Genomic DNA, 27674 nt, shown 5'->3' on the forward strand with positions numbered 1-27674 from the left:
ATACATACGTATATACATACATATATACATACCCGAGTTCAATCTCCAGCCTCAATACGTACATACGTACATACATACATACATCCAGGTTCAGCTGACCTCCATTCCAAAATACAGTCAACCCGAACACTAGAAAAATAGACTTTAGAATGACTAATTGAGGATGGTGTTTGATCTCCATGGCCACTTCAGACAAGATTTTATGAGACTGGAAGCAGAAGGGCATCCAGATACTGATAAAATTTTCCTGGGCATTTGCTTTGGCAAGTTTGGCTGCACCCCTCTTTTTATCTTAAATTTTTTCCATGTGGATATATGTGTACAATTCTATAAAACTGTATGGGCCCCAAAAGAACAAGTGTTAGGAGGGAAAAATATATGACTGATTACATCATATATATTGGCTATTTTCGTAAAGCCCATTTCTTTCCTTTTATCACTTTTTTCTTTTTTCCCCTTTATTTCTCTTTTTAATTTGTCTTTCCTGCTTCCATCTATACTCCATAGATATCCTTGCAACCAGTATTGACTAGTGTATATACTTCCACATTTTTTTGTGCATGGCCTTCATAAAAGAGCCATATACTTATATAGAAAGACTCATATATGTACGTGGAGTTTTTAAACCCATTTATCTTATAAATTAGGCTCAGATTTAAACAAGAATCTTCATATTTTACTCATTTAACAGAACCTGTTCTCTGATTACCTATTCATATCTTTTGCTGATTTTCCTAATTGTTTATCTTTTGTTTTCAATTTGTAATAGATATTAGTACTCTGTTCTCTACCTTGGCAATGATTTTTCAACTCTCTTGTCTATTAACTTTGCATTTAATATGTTTTGCCATATGTAGGTTTATATGGTAAAATGTAGCTATAATTTCTAACTATTGGGTTTTCAACTTAGATTAGAAAGTCTCATCTGTCATTGGATTGTATCATGCAGTATCCCAGACTTTCCAGATTTTTAAATTAATTACAAATTTCTTTTGTATGTGGGATAAGATAATAGGATCCGTTTTATTTTTTCCTCAATGGATAGCCAGCTGTCTCAGCAACATTTTTTAAATAATCCATCCATTTATTTATGATTAGAAAGATCTCCTTTGCCATATATTGAATATTTTAATTTATGTAGAATTTATTTCTGAATTTTATATTCTGGCTCAGAAAAATGAATATTGTTTGGCTCCCTTTTGAATATTTTTTCATGTATTAAAACTGTTCTGTCACCTGCTTATCAATTAATAAGAAATGGTAATTCTCTATTTCCTCCAGATTCATCCAATACACTTAACTGGAATTGCCATATACAGTGCATGTTACATTACCATCCTGCCTAGAAATTACCTTAATTTATTATTTTCATTATTCTTTTCCTCTCTTCTCAGCAGTTTGCTGAAGCTATTTAATAGACTTCAGTTATTTAAAAACATCTTACTAGTATTTGTGCATATCATGATATTAAAAAAACACAACCACAACTACACATATATACACACTCACAGTATTTAATTGGTTTTTCAAATAACCTTGTTTCCTATCCCAGAGCCCAATCTTATTTTCTCACCATGGAACCTCAACCATTCTTAGCAGCAAGTGTGCCATTTGTAACATGGACAATATCAAAGAAATCCTATGTTTTTCTCTATTGTGTCATTATAAATGGCATGAGAATAGTGACATTTGCAGATATTTAGCTTAAATTTAAATGTTTGCAATTATTCTTTAGCAAAGCATGTGAACTGATTGTTATTGATTTTGTCGGTTAAATATTGTTCCCTTCAAAGCTGACACTTAAATATTATATCGTACTTTTAAAAATTATGTTATTCACTTATAGAGGATATGAATTCAGTACTACTTTTGTTTCTTTGCAATAGGTTTATTTTGCCTAAATTTGTGGCAAAGCTTTTCTTGGGAAAGTGGTTTATTTCATTGTTTTCAAGTCCATTTGTTAAGGTATTTTTTTTTTTATTTTTTTTTATTTTTTTATTTTTTATTGACTTTGTAATAATATTACATTAAAAATATATATGTGAGGTCCCATTCAACCCCACCCCCCACCCAGTTAAGGTATTTTTTAACCTTATGAACTTTATTTGAAAAGGTTACCTGAAGTAAAAGTTTTGAATATGTGTTTGCATACTATGGTCCTGGTATGTGAATGAAAATATGAGATACAATTTTAATAAATATTTGCTCTATTATATGTTTTAACAGTTTTATAAATATAGTCATATGATTGTTTTTGTATTAGGCTTTACTTTAAAAAACCATTGTTAATTGAGCAGAAGAAAAATTGTTTCTAAAAAATTTGAGTAAAGAGTTTCTAAGTTAAAATGTAATAAAGCTTCCTGATAATATCCAGAAATAAAAATATTTATTGTTTTGTCATATGTCTCATCTAATTCTTGAAAGGCAGTCACAAGAAACTATTAGTATTTATACTCTTTATTTTTAAAAATGTGTAGAAAAAAAAGTATTGCAACACTTTGCTTCCAAATCAACCAAAGTGGAAGAAATGCAATTATCAGATATAGAAGCTTTTAAAACCTACTTGGAAGATTTTTTTTTCTGGCTAGCAGAACCAAATGTGGAATTTAAGCTGATGTTCAGACGTATAGAAAAGGTCACAGAACAAAATTGGTAGAAAATACCTTTGCAATATTTCTAACCTATTTTATGCAGGAAAAGAATGTATAGTGGAAAAGAAACTAACAAAAATTATGAATGTAAGGTTCATGTAGAACAAAAATGCTTTTAAAAAGAATAGAATATCAAATCAATTTTTAAAATACAGACACAACTATTAAAAAATCCGTTGCATCCAAAGCAAGCTTTAAAAATAACAACAAAATTGGAGGACTCATACTTCCTGACTTCAAACCTTATTACAAAGTAATAGTAATCAAAATAGTGTGATTCTGGCAGAAGAATAGACATGTAGACCAACAGAATAGAACTGACAGTCCAAACTTGAGTCCAGACATATATGGCCAACAGATTTTCCACAGGGGTGCCAAGTCCACTGAATGGAGAAAAAATAGCCTCTTCAACAAATTATTCTGATAAAACTGGAGAGCCACATGCAAAAGAATGAAAACAGATCCCTACCTCACACCATATACAAAAGCTAATTCAAAAGAGTTCAACTACCTCAATATAAAACCTAAAACTTTGAAATTCTTTGAAGAAATGTAGGGGGAAATCTTCATGACTCTATTTGGTAATGGATTCTTAAATATGACACAAAACTCATGAACAACAACAAAAAAATAGATAAATTAGACTACCTCAAATTTAAAAGCTTTTTTGCATTAAAGGGCATTATCAAAGTAAAAAGGCAACCTACAGAATAAGAGAAATATTTGGAAATTATGTCTGATAAGGGTTTAATATCCATAATATATATAAGGAATTCTTACAACTTGAGAACAAAAAGATAAGCAACCCAATTTAAAAATGAGCAAAGGGCTTGAATAGACAGTTCTCCAAAAAAGATATAAAATGGCCAATAATCACATGAACAATGTTAACATCTTTAGTCATTAGGGAAATGCAAATTAAAACCACAATGAGATACCACTTACACCCACTATTATGGCTATTATTTCCAAAAACAAAATAAGTGTTGACTGTGACATGGAGAAATTGGAATTCTGTGCATTGCTGGTAGGAATGGAAAATGGTGCAGCTACTGAGGAAAACAGTTTCGCAGGTTCTCAAAAAAGGTAGATATAGAATTACCATATGACCTGGCAATTCCCCTCCTAGGTAAATACCAAAAAGTATTGAAAGAAGGAACTCAAACAGATATTTGTATACCAGTGTTAATAACAGCAGAATTCACGATAGCCGAAATATAGAAGGAACCCAATTATCCATCAATAGATGAGTGGATAAACAATCATGTTATATACATGCAATGGGATATTATACAACCATAAACACCAGTTTATGAGATTGAGAAATTATTCATCCTGTCCATTAATATAAAAAGATTTTGTTAATTGAAATTTCCAGTTGAAATTTCTCTTTTATAATTGTTTTGTAAATGACAAATCTGGTGTTAGGGAAGCAAATAGTATCTTTGAATTGTTAGATTTAATTTAAATACTGAGTGTTTGGGTAGAAACTGTACAAATAGGCTCAATAGCAAAGTAAAATAAAGCAAGTCTTTTATGTTCTAAATTGTTTTAATATCAACTCATTGAGGTATGGCATCTGTATTAGTCAGCCAGAGGGGTGCTGATGCAAAATACTAGAAATCAGTTAGTTTTTATAAAGGGTATTTATTTGGGGTATGAGCTTACAGATACCAGGCCAGAAAGCATAAATTACTTCCCTTACCAAAGTCTATTTACATGTGTTAGAACAAAATGGCTGCCGACGTATGTGAGGGTTCAGGCTTCCTGGGTTCCTCTCTTCCTGGGGCTCCAGCTTAAGGCTTCAGAATCAAACTCCAAAAAATCAAAACTCCAACCTCAAAAACCCCTTAACTCTGTCCTTAGCCATGCCTTTTATCTGTAAGTCCCTACCCACCAAAGGGGGGGAATCAATGCCCTACTGGCACTAGAGGTTTACATAATTACTTAGTCAAGTAAACCTATGAATCCAATATAATCTAATATGCCCAGAGGAAGAGATCAGTTTACAAAACATAATCCAATATTTCTTTTTGGAATTCATCAATAGTATCAAACTGCTACAGCATCTTCCTGTAAATTAAATCTAGCTACTCATTTCAAAAGTAATAGCCAAGGATCCCAGGCTTAATTAGATTATATTACAATATTTTTTAAAAAATTTATTATTTTTTATTCCTCTCCCCTTCCCCACCCCTTCCCCACCCCTTCCCCCCTCCCAGTTTTCTGCTCTCTGTGTCCATTTGCTGTGTGTTCTTCTGTGTCCGCTTGTATTTTTGTCAGCAGCACCCAGAATCTGTGTCTCCTTTTGTTGCGTCATCTTGCTGTGTCAGCTCTCCGTGCATGTGGCACCATTCCTGGGCAGGCTGCACTTTTTCCGCGTTGGGCAGCTCTCCTTATGGGGTGCACTCCTTATGCGTGGGACTCTCCTACATGGGGGACACCCTGTGTGGCATGGCATTCCTTGTGCCCATCAGCACTGCACATGGACCAGCTCACCACACTGGTCAGGAGGCCCTGGGTTTGAACCTTGGACCTCCCATGTGGTAGGCAGATGCCCTATCCATTGGACCAAATCCGCTTCCCTACATTACAATTTAAATTCCTTGCCAATAGAAAAAGTCTAACATATAAAGTCTAAAAATGACTTTTTAGACCTTTAAAGACACCTGTTTTATTAATGGCATACAAATGAGTAAATTGAAGATACAGTTCATATTCTAAATATATTAAAAATAGCTGTTATTATATATTAGGTTTTTTGTATGTATATATATAACCCCCCCTTTTGGCTTTTTGTGTGCTCTCTTTCCATTCACTGTGTATTCTTCTGTGTCTGTACTCATTTTATTTACCCTCTCCCCTTATGACTTGCTTGCTGTCTGCTCTCTCTGTCAATTTGCTGCGCACTCTTCTGTGTTGTTGTTTTTTTTTTACTTGTGTTCCTTTTTTTAAATTGCAACACCTTGCTGAGTCAGCTCTCCGTAGTGCTTGCAGGCCAGGCAGCACTCCACAGCATGCGGGTGAACCTGCCTTAACAAGGAGGCCCTGGGACACGAACCCAGGACTTCCCATGTGGTAGACGGGAGCCCAACTGATTGAGCCAGAGCCACTTCCCTAGTTTTTTTCATATACACTGTATTTATGTGTTTCATAACTGTAGCACATCCACTCAACAAGATTTTCATTGGCATTTTTAAAGTATATTAAAATAACTTCCTGTTTTAAGTACTTTGTAAATTTTAATAAAAGAATTACTTGATCTAAGTAATTTAAACTTGTAAATAGAAACAGTAGTTACATCTTATACATTTAGTATCAATGCCAAATTTTCAAAGACTTAAAAAGAACATTTATCCAAAAAGAGAACAGCAGACTGTCTAGATTTCTTATTTTTGTAATTTGTTATTTAAAATAAATTTATAAATTTAAAATAAATTATTTATTTTAGGACTAGTGGTAAATCACAGAATGTGAAAACTTTATGCCCATATTCTTGTACATATCTTATATATAAGCTGTATTTATGTGTCTCATAACTGTAGCACATCCACTCAACAAGATTTTCATTGGCATTTTTAAAGTATATTAAAATAACTTTCTGTTTTAAGTACTTTGTAAATTTTAATAAAAGAATTACTTAATCTAAGTAATTTAAACTTGTAAAGAGAAACAGTAGTGGAGTATACACACAATGGAATATTATGCAGCAGTAAGAGGAAATGAACTTGTGAAACATGACAACATGGATGAAGGTGGAGGACATGTTGAGTGAAGCAAGCTAGACACAAAAGGACAAATACTATATGATTGCACTATTATGAACTAAATATATTATGTGAAATATGAATATGGGTAAAATTGCATATGTAAGACTATTTTTCTTGGAAGCTGAACAAATGTAGGCTAACACTACAAAATGTTAATATCAGACAAAAAAAATCCATTATACTAAGTGAAAGATACCAGACAAAGAGCACTACATATTTTATGATTCCATTTATATGAAATGTAAATACAAATCAATTTACAGAGATGAAATTAGATTAGTGGTTATGTAGGGCTGGGGAAGATATGCTAAGGGGTATGGTGTCTTTCTTTTTGGAGTAATGAAATTATTCTAAAATTTTTGAGATGATGAATGTACAACATTGTGATTATACTAAAAGCCATTGATTATACACTTTGGATAGATATAGTATGTGAATATATCTTAACAAAACTGCTTAATGAACAAATCAGTAATTGTACAAGAATAGCCAGAAATAGCAGCTATATACACCAGTGAAAACAGAGTGAGAGGTGAGGAATTTTCTTGTTTGTCTATTATTATTATTATTGAAATAATGAAAATGCTCTATAAATGATTGAAGTGATGAATGCACAACTAAATGATTATGCCAAATATCATGGGTTGTACACTTGGGATGAATTGTATGCTTTATTAATATGTATTAATAAAATTGATAAGTTTAAGAAAAAATATATGCAGAGAAACACAGTAAATATAATACATATAATAATTACAAAATAATATGACAGAGTTGAGACCAAATATATCAGCCATATCAATAAATGTGAATGTACATCTCAATTATTAAAAGAAAATGATTTTCATTTTAGTTCACAAATGAGGAATTGACAATATGTTGTATACAAGAGAGCCACAGAAAATAAAGTAATTCAGAGATGCTAAAACCAAAAGTGTGGGAAGAAGTATATCAGGCAAATGGAAACACTTAAGAGAACAGAAGATGCAATCCTGATCATCAAAAATATAATTCAAGCCAAAAGGCAAGAAATGAGACAACACTTTTTAAAAGTTTATAAACCACATTTCACAGTGAAGAGAAGCTCTGACTTTTTCTGAAAAAACAAAAAACTCAACAACCACCTTTATAAAGTAATCACTATAAGAAATACAGGGAGCTAGAAACACTAATAAGCAGAGACTTTAACACACATCTCTTGATACAAGACAGATCAAGTAGATAAAAATAAGGATATAGAAGACCTAAAAACAATGTTATTTTATATTTTTTATTTATATTTATATTTTATTATATATTTATATTTATATTTTGAACTGTATTAATTCTGCTGAACTTTACATTCTGATAATAGAGAATAAACTTTTTAAAGCACAAGAACAACTATCATGTATAAAACATGTATTACATCATAAGGATAGCATCAGTAAACTCCGTAACGCAGAAATAATGTAAATAAAACTCTAATTACAATGTAGTACAACCAGAGATTATTAGCAAAAATTAAAAAAACAAAAGTACTCCCAACTGGAAACTTATAAGGCCCCTGTTAATTCTGAGGTGAAAGGGAGAAATACAAACTGAAATTATGGAACTTCTAAGAAAATAAACAATACATGTCAGAGTCTGTGAGATATATCTAAACCAGTGACCCAAGGAAAAATTCATTGGCCTAAACACTTTTATCATTAAAATGAAAGCAGAAAGAAGAAAACAGACTAAACCAAAAGGAACACAAAGAAGGACATGAATTTTTAAAAAGAAATTTAATGAAATAGAGAATAAAATGACAGTAGATCTATTTAATAAATCAAAATCCTCGTTTAAAAATGCTGAAATAGGCAAATTACTTCCTAACCTAATAAAGGAAAAGAAAGGAAAAGTGTAGATACAGAAAATTAGACATGGCAAAAGGAAATAACCTTTCAAACAATATAATTTAAATCATCATGATTTCCCCTAAGATTAGGAGCAAGTCAAAGATTTTACTGTCACCACTTCTACTCCATATTATGGTGGGCTTCTGGCCAGTCAATACACACATGTACACAGGGAAAAAAAAGAGAAAAGAAAGTTATTTGGAGTGGAGCTGAATGATGACATTCTCCGGAATCACTGTACTGCTTTGATGAAAGTACCTTTGAACCCTTTTCCATCTGATGACTGTGGGGAGAAAAAAAGTTATTTAGAGTGGAAAGGAAGAAGTAAAGCTATCTCTGTTTGCACATGACATAATCTTATATATAGAAAATACTAAGGAATGTATAAAAAAACTGTTACATAATAAACCAGTAGAGTACAGTTGCCAGATTCAAGATTAATATATTTTAAAAATGAATTGTATTTTGATATACTAGCAATGAACAATATAAGAATCAAATTAAGAAAATAATTCCATTTTATTACAATATTATCAAGAATAATAAAATAGGAATTTTACTGAAGAAGTACAAGATTGTACACAGAAAACAACAACCATCACTGAAAAAAATTAAAACCTAAATAAATGGAAAGACATCCCACATTCATGGAATCCAGGCTTAATTTGCTGTGAGCTACAGATTAAATCAATTTCTATAAAAAAAACCCAGCTGGCTTCTTTTTTTCCAAAAATTTAACAAGCACATCCTAAGATTTGTGTGGAAATCCTAGGACCCAGAATAACCAAAACAATTTTGAAAAAGAGAACAAAGTTGGAGGACTCATGCCTCCTGATTTCAAGACTTACTGCAAAGTTATAGTAATCAAAATTATGGGCGGCGGACTTGGCCCAGTGGTTACGGCATCCGTCTACCACATGGGAGGTCTGCGGTTCAAACCCCCAGCCTCCTTGACCAGTGTGGAGCTGGCCCATACAGAGTGCTGATGTGAGCAAGGAGTGCCCTGCCATGCAGGGGTGTCCCCCACGTAGGGGAGCCCCACGCGCAAGGAGTGCGCCCCGTAAGGAGAGCTGCCCAGTGCAAAAGAAAATGCAGCCTGCCCAGGAATGGTGCCACACGCATGGAGAGCTGACACAACAAGATGATGCAACAAAAAGAAACGCAGATTCCCGTGCCGCTGACAACAACAGAAGCGGACAAAAGAAGATGCAGCAAACAGACACAGAGAACAGACAACCGGGGTGGGGGGGGAAGGGGAGAGAAATAAATAAAAAATAAATAAATAAAAAGAAGAGTTGTTGCACAGAAGCAATGCCTTCTTTTAAAAAAAAAAGTAAATTGCTTTAAAAAAAAATTATGTGCTGCTGACATAGAGATAAACGCATAGATTAATGATATACAGCTAAGAGTCCAGAAGTAAACCCTTACATTTATGGTCAACTTTGGAGGGAGTCTGTTTTCTTAAAATTTTCTTAAAAATTTATTGAAGTGTATCATTCATGCATGAACATATATTTGTATTCTAAAATTTGTGAATTGACAAAACATTCATATCATCATACAGGGCTCCCGTATATCTCCCTACCACTAGCTCCTTGTATTTGTTGTGAAACATTTGTTACAACCTATGAACAACCATCACCAAAATATTTATAATTAAAGTATTATTTAGCCCATATCTTATATTTGGTCTATTTTTCCCCAAACCCACCCAATTATTAACATTCTGTATTAGTGTTATATATATTTATTGTCATTCAGGAGAAAATGCTCTTATATTCTTTTTTTTTTTTTTAAGATTTATTTTTATTTATTTCTCTCCCCTTCCCCCCCCCCACCAGCTGTCTGCTCTCTGTGTCCATTCGCTGTATGTTCTTCTGTGTCCGCTTCTATTCTTGTCAGCAGCATCAGTTTTCTGTGTCTCTTTTTGTTGCATCATCTTGCTGTGTCAGTTCTCTGTGTGTGTGGTGCCACTCCTGGGCAGGCTGGACTTTCTTTCTTGCTGGGTGGCTCTCCTTACAGGGCGCAATCCTTGCACATGGGGCTCCCCTACACGGGGGGACACCCCTTGTGGCAGGGCACTCCTAGCACACATCAGCACTGTGCATGGGCCAGCACACCACATGGGTCAGAGGCCCTGGGTTTGAACCCTGGACCTCCCATGTGGTAGGCACTCTATTCATTGAGCCAAGTCCACTTCCCCTTATATTCTATTAACCACAGTTCATCATCCACTGGATTTCTTATGTTATAAAAGTCCCATGCTTCGTACAATCTGTGCAAAGTGTGTGCTTGGTGACTTTCATTTTCATCACTGAGTTATGCTGTCATCACCTCAATTTTAGAACACTTTCATCACTCCAAAAGGAAAAATCCCACCCCCCCTTATACACCCCCATCGTTGTCCCTTAGTGATGAAAAAAATTCCTTCTTGCCATTGTTGCAAAATATGATGGGGAGCTGTTGTGACTCAGTGGTTGAGCACTGGCTTCCCACATACAAGGTCCCAAGTTCAATCCCTGGCCCCAGTACTGAAAAAAAATTGTGATATTACTTTATTGTCCATAAGTTACATTAGTTGTAATTTTCCTGTGTATCACCATATTCTTCGCTCTTTTTAGAAGATCATGATTATATTTATCTATTAACCACCATTTTCATCCACTACTGAAATCACTATGTTATACATATCCTAGATTATTCTCTAGTTTTCTTTCAATTGACATTTACTTCCATGTACTGTCCCTTTCAGCCATAATCACTTTTATAAATCAGCACTGTTATACTCACTGTTATGTGCTACTCTCAGCTGTATTCATTCCCACACTTTTACATTTGACCTTATTAATAATACTACATACATTAAGCATGATCTCTTATTCTCACCCCACCTCCCATTTCCTAGTAAAGTATACTCTAGAGTTTACCTCTGTGCGTATACTCACTGTATTTATTTCATGTTAGTGAGACCGTATTCTATTTGTCTTTTGTGTCTGGCTTCACTCAACAAAATATCGCCTAGGTTCATCCATGTTGTCATATGCATCCTGACTGCATTTCTTCTTAACTGAATACTATTCCATTGTGTATATATACCACATATTGTTTATCCTTTTATTGGTTGATGGACACATGGACTAGTTCCATATTTTACCAATTGTGAATAATGCTGCTATGAATGGCTATGTGCAAATCTCAGTTCGTGTCCTTGCTTACAGTTCAGAATATAATTCTAGTAATGGGATTGCCAGATCATATAGCAGTTCTTTATTCAGATGCTTGAGGTACTGCCAAACTGTTTTCCACAGAGGCTACACCATTCTACATTCCCACCAGTAGTGAAGGAGTGTTCCTGCTTCTTCACATCCTTTCCAGCACTTGAAGTTTTCTGTTGTGTTTTTAAAAATAATGCCCCTCCTATAAGGTTTGAAATGATATCTCATTGTAGATTTTAACTGCATTTCCCTAACAATGATGTTGAGCATTTTTTCATGTACTCTGGCTATTTGTATTTCCTTTATGAAGAAATGACTATTCAAATCTTCTACCCCTTTTTTAAATGGGTTATGTGTCTTTTTATTGTTGACTTGTATGATCTCTTTGTATAACAAGGATGTCAGACTTTTCTTCTAGCAGTCCTATGGTCCTAGCTTTTATATTTAGGTCTTTGATCCATTTTGAGTTGATTCTTGCATAGGGAGTAAGGTAGGGGGTCCTCCTTCATTCTTTTGGTTATAGATACCCAATTCTCCCAGTACCATTTGTTGAAGAGATTGTTTTGTCCTGTTAATATGGACTTGGTAGGTTTGTCAAAAAACAGGACAACCTAATTTTAAAATGGGCGAAGGATTTAAAGAGACATTATTCCAGAGAAGATGCACTAATGGCTCTAAACACTTGAAGAGCTGCTTTACATCATAAGTTATTAGGGAAATGCCAATCAAAAACACAAAGAGATGCCACTGCACACCCACTAGGATCGCTATAATCAAAAGGTATGACAGTAACTAAACAAGTGCTGATGAGGGTGTGAAGGAATTGGAGCCTTCGTACATTGCTGTTGGCAGAAGCTAGACACAAAAGACCACATATTATATGATTCCATTTATATGAAATGTCCATAATAAACAAATCCATAGAGACAGAATATGAAATAGACATTACCTGAGGTTACAGTGAATAAGCAGTGAAGGCTGGCTGCTAATGGGCATGGGGTTTCTTTTTGGGGTGATGAAAATGTTGGAATTTAACAGTGGTTTGATTTTATAGTAAGAAACATTGAATTGTACATGTTAAAATGGTGAATATTATGGTATGTGAATTATATCTCAATTTTTAAAAATAAGAACCTACTTTGTAAACTTCTCTGCAAGTAAATTTGAAAACCTAGATGAAAAGGATAACTTTCTAGGGAAATCTAGTTTATCAATATTGACCACATTTGAAATTGACTAATTTCTGTAGACCGAGTTGAGGAGGATATCAAGGAACTACTTCATAGGAAAGTACTAGTCTCAGATAGTTCCACAGGGGTAATTTATGAAACATTCAAAGATCAGATAGTCTCAATGCTCCATAACTTGTTCCAGAGCATTGAAAGTGAATAATACCAATAGACTACAAAAAGAAATTTTAGCTCAATATCAATTATGAATATTGATACAAAAGTACTAAATAAGATATAAGCTAGTATTCCAATATCACTTAAAGAAAATAATACATCACTGTAACGTGGGATTCATTCTAAGAACACAAGGCTGGGTCAATATTAGGGAACCTTTTAGTATAATTCACCATATTAATAAATATAAGAAGAAAAATTATATTTTTACCTCCATAGATGCTGACAAGACCTTCTAATACAAACACACCAGAAAATAGAAGTTGGTAGATATTTTCTTCACATGATAAAATATATTTACCTAAGCTATCATCTCTTTTAATGGGAAACCCTAGAGGCATTTTCAGTACAATCTGGAATGAGGCATTGATTGATACCCACTAATGCTACTACTTTTCAACATTGTACTGGAGGTATTAGCCTATACAATTAAACAACAGAACTCAGTAAAATGGACTTACTGGAGACTTACTGTGATTCTAGCAATGGAGGAACTTATATCATCGATGTGGAAACAGTGGCCACTGGAGGTTCTGAGGACAGGGAGACGGAAAACAGGTGTAATATGGGAGCATCTTTGGGGCTTGGAAATTGTCCTGAATGACGTTGCAATGACAGATACAGGTCATTTTATATCTTGCCATAACCTAAAGAATATTATAAGAGAGAGTATAAACTACAGTGTAAACTATAATCATGCTTAATGGCAGTGCTCCAAAATGTATTCATCAATTGCAATGAATGTACCACACTAATGAAGGATGTTAATGTGGGTAAATGTGGGCGGTGTGGGGAACAGGGTATATGGGAATCCCCTATATTTTTTATGTAACATTTATGTAATCTAAATATCTTTTTAAAAATATTAAAGAGAAAAAGAACTCAACAGAGGCATAACAATTGGAAAAGAAGTGAAACTAACTGTAGATGATATGATGGTGTACCTGGAAAACCCTACAGCAGGGGTCAGCAAACTACCTTGTGAGCTATTCATTTGTTACCTTGGTCACATTCATTTGTTCATGTATTGTCTGTGGCTGCTTTTGTGCTAAAACAGAATTAAATAGTTATGAAAGAAACTCTGTGACCCATAAAGCTGAAATATTAATTATCTGACATTTTACAGGAAAATTTTGTCAACTCCAACCCTAGAGAACCAATAGTAAAACTTAAACAGTAAAATAATTCAGTAATGTATCAGATTATAAAATTAGCATTCACAAATCAATATATTTCATATGCCCAAACAATTGCCAGTCAGAGGAAGTAGTGGTAGGGCAACCCCTGAATAAATAGCAAAGGAAATAAAATGCTTAGGAATAAATCAAATGAGAAATGTACAAATATTACTTGACAAAAAGTTAAAATACTCTGAAAGAAAGGTGATTAGATTTGTGTCAATGAAAAGATATTTCTCCCTATTTTATAATTTTATATACAACGAACTTTTTTTTTTCTGAGCTAGAAAAGTTGATAAAGAATTCATAAGGAAAAACAAACTTCAAGAATACCCAGGAGGGATGCAGACTTGGCCCAATGGTTAAGGCGTCTGTCTATCACATGGGAGGTCCGCGGTTCAAACCCCGGGCCTCCTTGACCCGTGTGAAGCTGGCCCATGTGCAGTGCTGATGCGCGCAAGGAGTGCCCTGCCACGCAGGGGTGTCCCGCATAGTGGAGCCCCACGCACAAGGAGTTCGCCCCTAAGGAGAGCCGCCCAGCGCGAAAGCAAGTTCGGCCTGCCCAGGAATGGTGCCGCACACAGAGAGAGCTGAAACAACAAGATGATGCAACAAAAAGAAACACAGATTCCTGTGCCACTGATAACAACAGAAGTGGACAAAGAAGAACACACAGCAAATAGACACAGAGAAGAGAACTTGGGGGGGCAGGGTGAGGAAAAGGAGAGAAAAAAAAAGAATAACCAGGAATTGTTTCAAACAAGAATCAATGGATCCTACAATTAATTGGTGAAGGATTGATAACAAAGATGATATTTTTAATGACTCAAAATATCTCCCACAAGATTCGTATTAATCACAAAGGAGATAAAAAGCAAGATAAAACCTGATAGGTATCACCTTTACTATGTTTTCAAAGTTAACATTTTCAGTAATGGGGTAAATAGATATCACGTAACCTGTAAAGATGCACTGAGTAGAGCAAAACATCACTTCTGTGGTATTCTTGCTGAAAATGCATAACCTGAATCTAAACATGAAGAAACATCAGTCAAACTAAATTGAGACATTTCATAAGATCAATACCTGGAAAATGTTAAGTCAAGGTCATGAAAAAGATTTAGGAACTCATTACAAATCAAAAGATTAAAAACTTATGACAAGTACAATGTATGATCCTGTTTTGGATCAGGGACCAGGACAGAGACATTTATTTTTATTTTATTTATATTATATTTGTTATAGAAAACATTAATGGAACACTTGGCAAAGTTTGAAGGTCTGTAGAGTGGATGGTACTATATGAATGGTATTTTGAGAAGTATATTTTTGAAGAAAATATACATTGAAATATTTAGGAATAAAGGGGAATAATGCCTATAATTTATTGTCACACAACTCAGAAAAAAACTGCCTGTATCAAAAAGGAGAGAAAAATAAATGTGGAAAATGTTAAATTTGGGAAATCTGGATGAAATGTATATGGAAATTCTTGTGCTTTTTAAAAATAAACTTAATTTTGGAAAAATTTAAGATTTACACAAAAGTTTGCAAAGATAGTATAGTTAGTTATGGCACACTCCACTTAATTTCAGTTTCCCCTAATGTTTTTATCTCTGGTACATATGTCAAATCTAAGAAAACAATATTGATACATTTAGATTTACTAAACTCCACATGTTATTTGGAGTTCACTTTTTTTTTTTCCAGTAATGTACGTATTTCTGCTCCAGGATCCAATCAGAATACCACATTGCATTTAGTTGTTCTGTCTCTCTAGTCTCATATGGTTTGTGACATTTTCTCCATCTTTCCTTGTTTTATATGATTTTGTTTTGAGGAGTATAGAGAGATGTTTGTAGAATGCTCCTCAATTTTATGTCTGATATATTTCTCATGATTAGACTATGCCTATGAGTTTTCGGAAAGGATAACAAAAAGAATTCTTTCCAAAACTCATCACATGATATCAGAGGGTAGATGCTATCAACAGGGTACCCCTGGTGGTATTAAATTTACATAGTGTCTACTGGGTTGCTCCACTGTGGAGTTAACAATGTTTCCCACTCTATTCTTTGAAAGGGAGCCACTAAATCCTGCCCACCATCAATGACAGGAGGGGCAGGAGGGTTTAAGATTTACCTCCTAGGCGGCAGACTTGGCCCAGTGGTTAGGGCCATCTACCACATGGGAGGTCCACGGTTCAATCCTCAGGCCTCCTTGACCCGTGTGGAGCTGGCCCATGCGCAGTGCTGATCCGCGCAAGGAGTGCCATGCCACACTGGGGTGTCCCCCGCGTAGGGGAGCCCCACTAGCAAGGAGTGCGCCCCGTAAGGAGAGCCGCCGAGCGTGAAAGAAAGTGCAGGCTGCCCAGGAATGGTGCCACACACACGGAGAGCTGACACAACAAGATGATGCAACAAAAAGAAACACAGATTCCTGTGCCGCTGACAACAACAGAAGCGGACAAAGAAGACGCAGCAAAATAGACACAGAACAGACAACCGGGGTCAGGGGGGCGGGGGGGAGGGGAGAGAAATAAATAAATAAATCTTTAAAAATAATAATAAAGTTATTTTAAAAAATTTACCTCCTAGAGAGTAGAATTTTTACATATATTATTTGGATTATTCTCTTAAGAATATTTGATTCTTCTTCCTTTATGGAGTTATCTATGATCTAATCTCTCTTTTTCTCTCTGTCATCTATCAATCTAATTTATATCAGTATGAGCTCTTGTATATATATTGTATACTTTGAGTTATAATCCAATACAACATTACTTATTTTGTCACTCTCATTGTTCCAGCTTTGGCCATTGGGAGAGCTTTCCGGTAGGTGCCCATTGCCCTTAGATATGTCCCCATCCTTTTGTGTGTTTTTTGAGCCCTTTCTTGCTTTTTAGTTACACATAATGCTTCTGCCTTTTCTTGTCTCAGCTGTAGCATCAGCTATTTCTCCAAGTTGTACTGGTTCCTTTTTTTGGAGAATGACATTTAAAAACCAATCTTGGTGCTAAATGGTTTGTACTATTTTGCAACTTTTCTGTAAGCCTGAAATTATTTCAAAATAAAAAGTTAAAAAAAAATATTAGGAGCTGAAATTTGTAAGATGTATATCCCATTTGTTATTCTTAAGCATTTTACTTGAGTTAAAGAATTAGGTTAATTATGAAGTTACCTTTTAATATTCATAGATGCTTAGTCTTCCTAAATAAAATTATTAATATTTCACATGGTATCTGGAAATTGTTAATAAAATTAGTCATTCTTATATTGAGGTAATTGTATAATTTTTGTGTATTTTTTTGCATCTTTTTATATAGGGTAGAAACACATTGTCATATTTACCTTTCCTTATAATTAAAAGCATAGAGGTCTGTGATTAAATTCATAAAACTTTGCAAAACAACCCTAATAAGAAGCCAGTCTAGTTTAACATGCATACATAAAAGGACACAGTACAGGCATAAAGGAAGGAGATCTGGACATTACCCATATCTCTTTCAAGGAACGATACCTCCACCCTGAAGTTCTACTTTAGGGAATGAGCATGATGTGGACAGCTTGGCCTGTTTTACAGGAAATTCTTTGTATAAAATTGTAGCATTTCTTAGGGAAGGTTTTAAAATACCTGTTTGATCTATGACATATAAGGTTACCACATGGTTCTGAATCCTCTAGTCATTTTAGGAAATAAACTGTCTCTTCCAGGATATAAGAATGACTAAAGAAAGTAGACAAATGAGAATATAGCCAAGCTTTAACTCTTAATGACACTAAGAATATATTAACAATATAAAAAGCAATATTAATAAAGACAGTTACAGTGTAACAAAGGAACAATTTTTATGGTGACGTGTTTTTGGATAAAAAGAATATATATACACATTTATGCACAGAAAATTTATATCATTGTCAAACTGCAGGGTGCTACCTGTTGATGTTTCATGAAATCAATATAGTGGGTCACGACCAGCCTTTTCCTGGTTTAATAGAATAGAAAATATCAATGTTCGGCACATAATAATTGTAATTACTATTTACTGCAACATTTATTTCAGGTATTTATCAGTGAGAGAGAGAGAAAGTGTAAGTGATTTCTGAGTTGTGATGCAAATACATTTCTTATTATAAATATGTCTGGATCAAAAAGAAAAAATATGGCTAGAAAGGTAGACCAGAAACTTTTACCTTTGGAGGAGTAGGACAAAGGACTTGGTGGGAGGGAACTGATTTGAGCTAAAAGGTCTGGAGACTTTAACTTCTTTTTACTCTTTTTTTCACAAATATTTCAGAGAACCTTGTTTTTAAAATCTTGCAAGGGAGTGGTGGTGATTTAATTTGCAGCTTCCAGTTAGTACAGTTCTGCCAAATCTCTTCTGCCATGATGTCCCTATCTCTTCATATCTCTATGGAAGCCACTAGAGCCTAACCTCAAATTTCCTTCCTGTCACCCTCCTTCTGCTTTTTTCCTGGGAGCTAGCTAAGTGTGCTGTTGGAGATGCTATATTATATGTAGTATATTATATGTAGTATATGTACCACATTAACTTTCTACATGTACTATGTAATATATAGTATATGTTACCATATTTGATGTTAATTTTCATAAAAACTCCCCATGCACAAATCTGAATTCTGAAATACTTCTGGTCCCAATATTTTAGATAAGGAATTATCTATTTCTATTTATTATTTTCTGACTTCTGTTATTGGTAAAATGTCTGCTCAGCTTTATCTTCATTCTTTTAGGTAATCTCTATATTCTTTCTCATTGCTTTACAGATTTTTCCTTCATCTTTGATATCCACATTTTCTTCATCATGTTGTGGGAGTGCCTTTATTTATTCTGCTTGATATTAAGAGTGCATTGTCAATTAGTGGATTTACGTATTTTCTCAGTTCTCAAAAATTCTTAGCTGTTATCAGTTCAATATTGCTTTTTTTACCATTCCCTACATTTTCCTAGAATTCCTATTAGATATATGTCAGAGCCCTTAGAACTATGTCATATCTCTTAAATATGCTTTCATATTTTTATCTCCTTGTTTTTCTCTTTGGAGATTTCATATCATCACTGTGGTAGACAGTGTTGCCTAATCAAACATTATTTCCTTCACTTTTTCCTTTACTAAATATTTTTCTTTGCTAACACTTCTTTGTTAATGTAGTGGGTTATCATGTGCTTCAGAAAAGATGTAAGAGTACAGCCACTTTGGAAAGCAGTTTGACCATTTCTTAAAAAGTTAAACATGAACTTATCATACGGTTTACCAGTCTCATTCCTGAGTATTTACCCAAGAGAAATGAAAATTTTATGTTCATGCAAAAAACTATGCATGAATGTTTATAGTTAGTTTATTTGTACTTGTCAAAAACTGGAAACAGGGAAACGGACTTGGCCCAGTGGTTAGGGCATCCGTCTACCACATGGGAGGTCCGTGGTTCAAACCCAGGGCCTCCTTGACCCGTGTGGAGCTGGCCCATGCACAGTGCTGATGCGCGCAAGGAGTGCCCTGCCACGCAGGGGTGTCACCCGCGTAGGGGAGCCCCACGCGCAAGAAGTACACCGGTAAGGAGAGCTGCCCAGCGCGAAAGAAAGTGCAGCCTGCCCAGGAATGGCGCCGCCCACACTTCCCGTGCTGCTGAGGATAAACAGAAGCGGACAAAGAAACAACCCGCAGCAAATAGACACCGAGAACAGACAACCGGGGGAGGGGGGATTAAATAAATAAATAAATCTTTAAAAAAAAACACAAAAACAAACAAAGAAACTGGAAACAGCCCAGATATCTCTTAAACTGGTGACTGAATGAAATGTGGTACATCCATGCAATGGGATACTTGTGAGCAACATAACAATATGTAACTTCAAATGCATTATGCTAAGTGAAAGAAACCAGACTTAAAAGGCTGGATACTGTAATGATTCCATTTATGTGACATTTTGGAAAAGGTAGAACTATAAGGAGGAAGCTAACAGGTCAATATTTGCCTGTGGCTGGCTGAGGAAGGACTTGACTATTGTGGTAGACTGAATAATGGCTGGTGGTTATGTTTTTGTCATAACTTGTAGTACAGTACTCTAAAAGGTGTGAATTTACTGTTATGTAATTTATACCTCAATAAACATGACTTTTAAAATTTTATGTTTATTTTTTATAGCCTTTTTAAATTTATTTCTCTCTGCTTCCCCTTCCCTCCACCCCTCAGTTGTCTGCACTCTGTGTCCATTTGCTGTGTGTTCTTCTGTGTCTGCTTATAGTCTTGTCAGTGGCATGAGGATTTTGTGTCTCTTTTTGCATTATCTTGCTGCATCAGCTCTCCATGTGTGTGGCACCATTCCTGGGCAGGCTGCACTTTTTTCGCACTGGGCGGCTCTCCTTATGAGGGGGCACATTCCTTGCACGTGGCACTCCCCTACACTGGGGGACACCCCTGCTTGGCATAGCACTCCTTGTGCACCATCAACAGTGTGTGGGGGCTAGCTCACCACATGGGTCAGGAGGCCCTGGGTTTGAACCCTGGACCTCCCAAGTGGTAGGCGGACACTCTATCAATTGAGCCAAATCTGCTTCCCTAAAATTTTATGTTTAGAACATATTTTCCCTCAGAAACAAAATTATACATGCTGGTTGATGTCTTAGATAGTCAATGAAAGCCTATTCATTTGTCAAAAGTATAATATAATGTTAACACAGAAGACAACTGTATTAGTCAGCCAAAGGGGTGCTGATGCAAAATACTAGAAATTGGTTAGTTTTTATAAAGGGTATTTATTTGGGGTAGGAACTTATAGATACCAGGCCATAAAGCATAAGTTACTTCTCTCATCTAAGTCTATTTTCACACGTTGGAGCAAGATGGCTGCCAATGCCTGTGAGGGTTCAGGCTTCCTGGGTTCCTCTCTTCCAGGGTCTTGCTTCTCTATGGGTTCAGGGTTCCTCTCTTCCCAGGACTTGCTTCTTCCTGGGCTCAGGGTTCTTCTCTTCCTGGGGCTTGCCTCTCTTTCCTCTGTGTGCTTACTTCCCGGCCCTCCAGCTTAAGGCTTCAGCATCAGACTCCAACATCAAAACTCCAACTTCAAATACCTTCAACTCTGTCCTTCGCCATACCTTTTATCTGTGAGTCCCCATCCACCAAGGGTGGACCCTAATGACGTGGCCCAATCAAAGCCCTAATCATAACTTAATCATGTCCACGTACAGACAGGTACAAACATAATCCAATATCTCTTTTGAATTCATAATCATACCAGACTGCTACAGTAAATATTATAAATAATAATGCTTTTTGGGGAAATTCGTTAGAATTTTTATTCAGTAAGTCAAAACTCCATGAGAAAATTTAAAAAGGAAGACTTTAGCAATGGAGGACTTTTGCAAGGGAAGGACTCCTGAAAAGCAATGTGTTTTTTTCCAATGTATTTATCTTTTAGCTTTTTATTTTTAAATACTTTCAACTTACAGGAAAGCTATTAAAATAATGCAAATCCCTTAAAGCATACCCATAACTCTGCATATACTCAGATCCACCAATTTTAATGTTTTGCCACATTTGCCATACAGTTTACATTCTTTCTCCCTCCCTCTCTCCCTCTCTCCCTCCCTCTCTCCCTCCCTCTCTCCCTCCCTCTCTCTCTCTCTCACATTCCATTTTCTGAACATTTGAGTGCAAGTTGTATACATCATGCTCCTGTAACACTGTAGCCATATACATTTTCTACGAACAAGGATATTCACTTATGTAACCACTTAAGTGCATTTATCAAGGTCTGGAACTTTAACACTGATATAAAGCTTTCAGTCTATATTCCAATTTTTTATATGTCCCTTTGTGCCTTTTCTCCTCCCTTGCTAGATCCCAAGCACAATCATGTATTACATTTAATTGCATTGTCTATTTAGTTGCTCTTTATTTTTAACTGTGGGAACAGTTAAAATGTGAAAGAAACTTTCTCATCGCAACCATTTCCAAGCTTCCTATTCAGTGGAATTAATCACATTCACAATTTGTGGTACTCTGACCACTTTCTGTCACTAAAACATTCCCATCTCCCCAAGATGAAACTTTATCCCCATTATGCATTAATTCCCTCTTCCCCCTGCTCTTCATCCCTGGGAACTTGTATTCTAATTTCTGTTTCTATAAGTTTGCATGTTCTCTGATATTTTCTTTGTAGTTACTATGGGGCTTAAATTTAACCTCCTAAATCTGTTATAATCTTATTTGTTTTGATATACTTACCTTCAATAGTGTATACACACTGTGTTCCTGTATCTTTCCAACTCCCCACCTTTATGTAGATCTTATCACAATTTGCATGCTTATATGAGTCCAAAACCACTGCCTTTTCATTACATTTTATACATTTGTTCTTTAAATCCTGTAGGAAGCAAAAAGTGGAGATAAAAACCAAAATTATTACAGTACTGGCATTTATATTTACCTATGTCATTACCTTCACTGGATGTCTTCATTTCCTTATCCACCTATTTCTTCAGTAACTTCATATCTATTGTCCTTTCCTTTCAACCTACAGAATTCTCTTTATCTCTCATAGGACCAGTCTAGTAGTGATAAATTTCCTCAGCTTTTAATTTTTTAAAAATTAATTTATTGAAATATGTCACCCACACACAAACATACATAAACAATAACTGTATAGTAATAGTTGGGAACTTACAAAACAAACATATATAACATCATACAGGACTCTCATAACTCACCCACCACCAACACCTTACATTGTTGTTAAACCATTTTAACTAATGATTAAAGAGCATTGTCAAAATATCACTACTAACCAAAGTATTTTCCCCCAACCCTCCCTATTATTATATCTTTATGTCGTTTAGATATGAACATACATAAACAATTAAGTGTATAGTATAAATTGTGAACTTACAAAACATGCATAACATCATACTGGGGTCCCCTACATCAACCCTCCACCAACACCTTGCATTGTTATGAGATGTTTGTTCCAAATTATGAAAGAATATTGTCAAAATCTTACTACTAATTATAGTCCTTATCTTATATTTGGTGTGTTTTTCCCCAAATACACATTATTTTTAGAATTTTTTTTTTATGACAGAAGTTGTAAACTTATAAAATAATCATGCACATATGCAGAATTCCCAAGCAACACCCCTCTACCAACACACCACACTGTGGTGGAACATTTGTTACAGATAAGATAATATAATCTGATTGTTACCATGTCCATAGCATACATTTGGCTCACATTTTCCATACTGCCCCATTATCAACACAGTACATCTTTGGCATAGATGCAAGAATATTATATTATTACTCCTAACCACAGTTCATAGGTCATTCCAGTTGTATTTTTCCCAGGTGTTCCCAACACCCTGTAGTAGTGATATACATTTGCTCTAGGTCACAAAGGACCTTGCATCTGTACCATCAACCACAATTCTCATCCATGTCTTGATTTACTGTGCTATTCAGTTTCTAGATTATTCTCTAGCATTCTGTCAATTGGTATTTACATCCCTAGACTACCATTTTCAGCCACATCCCTGTTTATAAAGTAGCTATTACTATTTTTACCATCCATTCTATACATTTACAGTAAAGCTAATTAAAATTTCTACATACATTAAACATCAGTAGTTCATCTCAGTCCTTCTCTTATCTCCATTAAGAACCCACCACCTACCACCACATCTTGAAGATATTTTCCTAAAATTTCCTCTAGAAGTTTTATGGTTCTTGCTTTTATTTTTAGGTATTTGATCCATTTTGAGTTAATTTTTGGATAAGGTGTGAGATAGAGGTCCTCTTTTCTTTTCTTGGCTATGGATATCCAGTTCTTTCAGCACCATTTTGCTGAAAGGACTGTTCTGCCCTAGCTGTGTGGTTTTGACAGACTAGTCAAAAATCACTTGACCATACATGTGAGGGTCTGTTTCTGAGCCATTAATTTGGTTTCATTGGTCTATGTATCTGTCTTTATGCCAGTACCATGCTGTTTTTACCACTATAGCTTGATAGTATGATTTAAAGTTCAGATGATAAGGGTTCACTTTTCCTTTTAAGATTTTTCTGGCTATTCAGGACTCCTACCCTTCCAAATAAATTTGCCAGTTATGTTTTCAATTTTTTTTTTAAATGCTGGTGGAATTTTTATCAGGGTTGCACTGAATCTGTATATCAATTTGAGTAGAATTGACATCTTAATGATATTTAGTCTACCTGTCCATGAGCATGGAATGTACTTCCATTATTTAGGACTTTTTAAATTTCTTTTAACATTGATTGCAGTTTTCTGAATATAAATGCTTTACATCGTTGGTTATGTTTATTCCTTACTACTTGAGTTTTATGTCATATTTTATTTTCACCACTCTTTTGACACTTTTAGTTATTTTTATTGATATAATCTTCATATCTAGTTTCTCTTGCAGGCCTCTTTCTCCTGTCTTTTCTTTTCAGGCACACCCTTTAGTATTTCCTAAAAATCTGGTCTTTTGCTTGGAAATTCTCTCAGTTTCTGTTTGTCTGTGAATATTTTAATCTCATCCTTACTTCTGAAAGACAGTATTGCTGGATATAAAATTCTTGGCTGGAAGTTTTTCTCTTGTAGTATCTTAAATGTATCAGACCACTGTCTTCTTGCTGGCATGGTTTCTGGTGAGAAATCAGCAGTTAATCTTATTGGGTATCCCTTATGTGTTATGCATTGCTTTTCTCTTGCTGTTCTCAAAATTCTCTTTTTCTTTCACATTTGTGTGTGTCTCGGAGTTGGTCTATTCAGATTTTTTTTGGATGTGAGTATGTTGTGCTTCTTGGACATGGATATCTATGTCCTTCAATAGTGTTGGGAAATTTTCTAACATTATTTCTTTAAATATCCCTTCTGCCCCTTTTCCCTTCTCTTCTCCTTCTGGGACACCCATGACATGTGTGTTTGCATATCTCTGGCTGTCATTTAGTTCCCTGAGACCTTGTTCAAATTTTTCCATTCATCTGTTTTTTTGTATGTTCACTTACAGAGGCCTTTTTTTTCAAGCTCACCAATCCTTTCTTCTGCCTCCTCACATCTGCTATTATATGATTACAATGTTTTTAAAATTTCATTTATTGCACCTTTCATTCCTGTAAGATCTGCTATTTTTCTTTGCATGCTTTCAAATTTTTCTTTGTGCTCATCCAGTGTCTTCTTAATATCCTTAATCTCTTTAGCCATCTCATTGAATTTATTGAGGAGATTTGTTTGAACATCTGTGGTTAGTTGTCTCAACTCCTTTATGTCATCTGGAGGCTTATCTTGTTCCTTTAACTGGGTCATAGCTTCCTTTTTCTTGGTGTGGATTGTAATTTTTGGTTGGTATCTTGGCATCTGGTTTACTAGAGTATTTATTCTGGGTGCAGTTTTTCTCTTTCATTTAGGGCTTCCTGCCCTTTCTCCCTTCTGGTTGTGTAGTAGGAGCCAAGGATGTAATTGGTGTTATACACTGAAGAGGCTCAAACTGCCCTCATTGCCCCAGGGATAGATGAAGCTTCTCCAAACTTTCTCCTTTCCCAGAGGTAAGGACAGAGTCACAAATGTGTGGAATAATCCAAGTTGTGCAGGCCTAGACTGTAGTTGCCCAGAGAAACTGATGAAGCTCCACATCCCTTTCTCCTCTGCCTGGGGCATGGATGGAGCTGCAGGTGTGCGCAGCAATCTATGCAGTGCAGGTCCAAGATGACTGCAGTTGACCCAGTAGACTTTTAATTATTCAGTTTGTGCCAGCCAAAGGTACCCTCAGTTCCCTGGATAGACTGATACTGAGCTAGTCAGTCTCCTCCCTGCCAGAGTGGGACTGAAGCCTACGCTAGGGCTGTGGGCTGATCTGGGTGATAGAAACCGGTTCCTACCATCACTGTGATATTTGGTCAGGCCGACTTCCCCTCGGGATGGGGGTGGAGTCAAAATGGTGGCCACTGCCTTTTTATGACTTGGACAGATTCACACCCCAGTTGTTCCTAGGGTTATTCCTTAGCCATCCGAGTCCACCAATCAGTAGCCAAAATCGGCAGCCAACCGTTTCCTCCTCCCCTGTTTTTGGGAAATGGAGCTTCCAAGTCTGGTCACAGAATAGCTCCTGGGGCAGCTTCCATCACCAGAGTAGGACAATCACCGGCCTCTGAAGCTTGGCCAGCAATTTCCCAGAGAGGCTGGCTCAGGTCACTGCAGCTTCCTTTCTGTCGGAGGTGGCACTGGGTCTTACACTAGACCTGCAATCTGACCTGGATGGAAAGAAGCTGGTCCCCCCTAGCACTGGAATTCTCAGTCCACCCCGTTTCCCTTCGAGTCAGGTGCAGAGTTAAGATGGAGGCTCCCGGCCTGTTTCTGAGTTGGACAGGCTCAAACTTTAGCTGTTCTCAGGATTGTACTGTAGCCTGCTGAATTTACTCATCAGTAGCTGAAATTGGTGCCCAACTGTCTCTTACTCCCCCATATTTGGGAAGTGGAGCTTTCAGTTCCAGCTGCAGAATAGCTCCCAAGGTGGCTTGTGCCTCTGGTGGAGGATGGGCACCGGCCTCTGGGGCGTGGAGCGCTCTACTTATGATTCTTGTTGGCAGATGTGCAGCCTCTTTTCATTCCTTCAAGGATGTTGCTGGATGCCCTTCTGGCCTTCTGAAGCGCCCAAACATGTGCTTCAGCTAGCTCCAGAGAGCTCTGGGTGTTTACTAACTTCCTTGTAGCAGGAGCTGACTCTAGGAGCTCCTTACTCCACTGCCATCTTGATGTAATCTCTCCTCAGCTTTTGTTTATCTGGTAATGTCTTTTTTTTTCCTCTCCAAGATTTATTTATTTATTTCACCCCCTCCTGTGACTGTCCTCTCCCTGTGTCCATTCTGCTCTCTATGTCCATTGCTGTGTCTTCTTCTGTGTCTGCTTGTCTTCTCTTTAGGCAGCACAGGGAACCGATCCTGGGACCTTCTGGAGTGGGAGAGAGGTGCTCAATCTCTTTTGCCACTTCAGTTCCCTGGTCTCCTGCATCTCTTACTGTTTCTCCTCTGTCTCTCTTTGTTGCATCATCTTGCTGCACCAGCTCTCCACTCAGGCCAGCTTGCTGCACAGGCCAGCACTCCATGCAGGCCAGCTTGCTGTGTGGGCCAGCACTCTGTGTCAGCCAGCTTTCTGTTTGGACCAGCTTACCTTCACCCGGGGCCCTGGGAATCAAACGCTGGACATCCCATATAGTAGACGGGAGTGCAATTGCTTGAGCCACATCTGCTTCCCATGATAATGTCTTAAACTCTCCCGCATTTTGAAAACATGATTTTGCCAGATACAAAATTCTTGGTTGACAATTTTTTGCTTTCAGAACTTTAAATATGTCATCCATATCTTCTTACCTCCATAGTTTTTTTGTGGCTTTCAAAATTCCCTCTTTATCTTTGGCATTCAATAGTTTGATTGTAATATGCTGCAGTGTGTGGGTCTATTTGTGTTTATCCTGTTTGGAGTTCAGTGAGTGTTTTGGATGTCATTCATTTAACTTGGAAAGTTTTCAGCCATTCTTTGAATATTCTCTCCGCACATTTCTC

At 36.1% G+C, this 27674-nt stretch overlaps 1 protein-coding gene and 1 non-coding gene across 15 annotated transcripts in view; both read left to right on the forward strand.

Annotated features, from left to right (window-relative positions):
- The window catches only part of BAZ2B (bromodomain adjacent to zinc finger domain 2B), a 472255-nt gene that overhangs the window by 4124 nt on the left and 440457 nt on the right, over positions 1–27674 (forward strand). The window lies entirely within an intron of this gene.
- On the forward strand, positions 8516–8607 carry LOC111765463 (small nucleolar RNA MBII-202). The gene has a single exon (XR_002797797.1). It is a non-coding gene; the product is annotated as a small nucleolar RNA MBII-202 (small nucleolar RNA).

The sequence above is a fragment of the Dasypus novemcinctus genome, chromosome 7, assembly GCF_030445035.2.
Source record: "Dasypus novemcinctus isolate mDasNov1 chromosome 7, mDasNov1.1.hap2, whole genome shotgun sequence".
Taxonomy (NCBI): Eukaryota; Metazoa; Chordata; class Mammalia; order Cingulata; family Dasypodidae; genus Dasypus; species Dasypus novemcinctus.